Consider the following 4,841-nt stretch of genomic DNA (forward strand, 5'->3'; position numbering starts at 1 on the left):
GTTTCCTTTATTGTTGCCTGGTATAAATTATACAAGAAGTAACAAGTTCACTTGGACGATAGGAAAGAGTCTAATTAAAATCGTTCATCGTCGAATTATACTTGAACCGATTAACATAACGAATTCTATAGGAAGGGACTATTAAATAGGGAAACAAAGCAAATGCATCCACTTGAAATATTTACGCGTTTTTATTGTACATTTTACATAAGAAATACTTCATCGAACAATTAGAACGTTCTAATCCAAATGATAAATGCACGCACAATAGAAGTAAATTCTTCTCTCGTTGTTCATTAATGTTTACAGCGTTTAGATCGAACTGTTGAATCGTTATCGTAACTATTCGAGAGGGGGAGTATTAATTAAAAAAAAATTCACTCATACGCACGCAGCACAAAGTAGCAAGCAAATTAATTACAGGCTATACGGTTCAACTCGCACACGAATCTATCAACGAATAATTATTAGCGATTCGTTCGGACGAATCACTTCGTTGAACTATTGTTTTACTGAATACACGCGTGTACCGAAACAGATCCATCGACGATCCGACGAACGAATCGGATAGTCGATAAACGAACAGACGAATCAATTAATTTCCTTCATTCATTTGTTCTACGACGAACAGCGGCGTAAGTTCAATAAAGTTGCGACGAAGCGATCCACCGAGCTTAAAATAGTTAAAATTAATTCGGCAACTCGTCGACGAATACATGAACGAATCGATATCGATCATCGATTCTTTCATACATCGTGAGCATCTTTCAAACACGTTCGTACACTATTTAGCATTCGGTCACGCATTTACGGTTTTCACGAACGATCGTTTAAACAACAAACTGAAGGCACTGCGGTGAAAACCAATGGAAAAAAAAAAGAAACAGAAAAACAATATCTGTAACTCGAAACAACTTTTTTTTCCTATTTTCTTTTTTTTTTTTTTTTTGCAGTTAACGATTAACGTAACTCGGTAACAAATATCAACGGTTGAAAGTTTTCTTTGCGAAACAACGAACAATGGAAAACATTTTCATCAAACAGAAACAGAAACAGGATTTTCGTATACTTCCGTGCGCATTTTACGCGAAAAGCATCAATGAATGACTTTCCACGCACAATTTAATTTTTAAATTATACGTGCTGGATTATCCGATACCTTCAACGTAGAATATTTTTCTCAAATTTTTTTTCTTTCTTTTTTCTTCTTCTTTTCTTTTCTTTTTTTTTTTTTTTTTAGTTTCTTTTTAAACGTAAAACAAAAACGTAACGTGAAACACAAACGTAACTTGAGTCTTGTCGGATTTAACATTTAACTTCGACGTAGCGTTAACATTAACGAGAACAAGAGAGAGCGCGCGATAAACTTAACAAAAACAAACAACGGTTTCTTCAACAAAGAACTTTCGATTTTCGTAACGCTGTTCGACGATTAACGAACGATTCAACAACCGTGGAATAAACTTAACGAACAGGGGTTAAAAACGAAAACAAATGTTATAAAATAATTATCACTAGACTGCAGGATCTTTATGGAAAATAAAAACTTCGCGAACGTGCCTAGAAACATTGAACCTAAATAGAAGTTTATTTTATTCTCCAAATAACACGAACTTTACTCTCGATCCTTTCTTATATTTTCGAATTTTGTTTGCATTTCGTAGTTTCTCGTACATTAAAATTTCCTGTAAACGCATAAAGATCCGCAGTCTAATTATCACTGATCTTTTTCTTTTCCGTCACTGATCCGTAAATGTTCATTGAAAGAGTTTTGAACATTTGTTTTAGAAGCGATTTTCGCATTGTAACTTTTGTATTCTATTTTAATCCGAATAACTCGGATATTCGGATCTCGACATTATGGAACATTTTAAACGAAATTAGATGGAAATTTTCAAACACCTCACGGTTCATTGGCAATACAAACTATTTACAATAATGTATCTTCATTCCATTCGTTCAGGTATCGAGAGGATGGTTTCCTTTTATTCCTAATAATTATTATTTATTTAGTATTCGGTTTCAATTCCGAGTCTCACTCCTGCATATTTCGTATAGCAATTTCTTCAAGTTCCAAAAATCCCATCCATCCCATTAATCCAACAAAAACGCCTAAAAGTAACTTCTGTTTCACGATAATTGTATTCGACTTTAATTTTGCATTTTCTTCAGTTTCAAAACTTGATTCACTCCAACAGAACTATCTATCTATAATTGTTTAATCGTGTTCTTCTTCATGGGTTGGAACATCTTGTCGTGGTTTTTGTGATTATTTATTGTGGCAGTATTTTATTTCATCGTTGATGTTATGTCATTTAACAGGCTTTATTAGTCTTCTCTTAAGCTTCATTGGTAATAAAAACTATTTACAACAGTATATCTCATTCCATTCGTTCAGGTATCGAGAAGATGGTTTCCTTTTATTCCTAATAATTTTCATTTATTTAGTCTCCAGTTGTAATTCTGGCTCTCACTCCTGGATCAACCAATTTTCTTCAGTTTCAAATCTTTATTCACTCCAACAGAACTATCTATCTATAATTGTTTAATCATGTTCTTCTTCATGTGTTGGAACATCTTGTCGTAATTTTCAAAACAGTATGATCATTTATTGTGGCAGTATTTTATTTCATCGTTGATGTTATGTCATTTAACAGGCTTCTGTTTCCTTTTCGATCACATTTACAAAATTTATTTTTCTCTTAACTTAGATTTTGCTGTTTTTTTCTTTTTTTTTTTTTTTTGTTAACACAATTAGTCCTCTCAATTAGAAAGCTTGGCGTTCCAAAGAGAATCGAACAATTTCTACATTTCATTTAATTTATTTAGAATATCGTTCCAATCATTTCTTCTTCTATTTTGTATAGCAATTTCTTCAAGTTCCAATGATCCATCCGAACATTAATCCAACAAAAACGCCTAAAAGTAACTTCTATTTCTCGATACTTGGATTCGACTTTAATTTTTCATTTTATGATCAAGGGTAAACAATTTCTGTAAATTATCTTCATCTTCGTAATACAGCTTTCCATAAATTTTTTTCGAGTATGACGAAAGTCTGTCGCGTTGCATGACATTTTTATCATATTTCCAATCATTTTTTGTTTTGTCTGTTCAATCTTTCGTAGCGATTTCTTACACTTCGTTAATCAGATTTCTCCGGGTCCAAAAATTCGTCTAAACCAAATCCAATAATAGAAACGAAAACTTCTATTTCTTCTAATCTTCTACATTTTTTTTTTACTATTTCTCGATAATTGCATTTGAATCGTGGCCAGCGGTAAACAATTTCTGTAAATTTTCTTCGCCTTCCTCGTAATCCAGCTTTTCATAATTTGTTGGGTATGACGAAAGCCTGTCGCGTTGAATGACATTCTTCACATATTTCCAATCGTTATTTTTTCTCTTCAAAAATTCGTCCAAACCAAATCCAATAATAGAAACGAAAACTTCTATTTCTTCTAATTTTCTAAACATCTATTTCTATTTCTCGATAATCGCATTTGATTCGTGGCCAGTGGTAAACAATTTCTGTAAATACTCTTCGTCTTCACGTCCATCATCCAATCATTTTTTTTTTTCTTTTTTTTCGTATCGGTTTCTTCTACTTCGTTAATCAGATTTCTTCAGCTCCGAAAATTCGTCTAAACCAAATCCAATAATAGAAACGGAAACTTCTATTTCTTCTGATCTTCCAAACTTCTATTTCTTCTGATCTTCCAAACTTCTATTTCTTTTTCTTGATAATTTTATTTGATTCTTGGTCAGTGATAAGGAATTTCTGTAAATTAATTTTCTTCGCCGTCTCCATAATTCTAATTTTCTAAGCTCGCTGAAACAAACTGCTATCTATCGTGAAATCCAGTAACTGGCCGGTGGGTTATCCTGTGGTATTTTGGCCGCATCTTCTTAATGTACTCCATCCTGATGGCTGTTGAAAATGCCTGTTGAAAATCCATCCTCAGCTTGTCCTCGGGACCTGGAAGGGTGTGAGTGTTAGCAAAAAAAAAAACAGCCAAATCTAAGTTAAAAGAAAAATGAATTTTTGTAAATGTGATTGAAAAGGAAACGAAAGCAACAAAAAAAAAGAAAGTAAACCAAAAATAATATATATACGTAGGGACAGAGGTACGATAGTAGAAATAATATAAACACAAATACTGTTTTTAAATAAATTATTTTCGCCCAGTTTCGACTCTTTTTAGATAGTTCTCTTTTTTTCCATTTGTATTCGTGTTTTTGGGTTCAAGATACAGTTGTTGTAATTTTTTTTATTAAAATTTGGTGATACTTAAACAGGGGAGCTTAAATCAATTGTGCGATAAATTTTAAGGCTATCGAGGATGGATCTTGATCAAGTTTTTTAATATTTTAAATAAATTCCGATTTCGTTCTTTCCTTTTCGCAGTTAAATTCAATTTACACTCGAGTCGAACAAATTTTCAATTTGGAGTTCTGTATGAAGTAATTCATTATTTTACGTGAATTTCAATCGAACAAAGTATACATTTCTGTTGATTTATTAAACTAGAAGCATGCTAGATATTTTTTGCGTGGTTTTGAATTTATATATTTTTAAACGTTGTCGATAAATTAATTTTAAATTCTTGCTTGTGTTACGTGTTAGGTTTTGCTTCATTTTCTCCTCTTCGAAATCAAACTGGTAACCAATATCTGTTAATTTTGTCGTTTGGAAACTGTATCGTCAAATGGCAGTCATTTTATTGTGGTTGATCGATGCGAGCGTTTGAAATTTCCGTAGCACTTGATTCTGTCGTTATAGTTGTGCACAGATTCGATCGAGGAAACAGCATGTTTATCGTAGCTTCTGGAAACGTGTC

The sequence above is a fragment of the Hylaeus anthracinus genome, unplaced genomic scaffold, assembly GCF_026225885.1.
Source record: "Hylaeus anthracinus isolate JK02 unplaced genomic scaffold, UHH_iyHylAnth1.0_haploid 3, whole genome shotgun sequence".
Classification (NCBI taxonomy): Eukaryota; Metazoa; Arthropoda; class Insecta; order Hymenoptera; family Colletidae; genus Hylaeus; species Hylaeus anthracinus.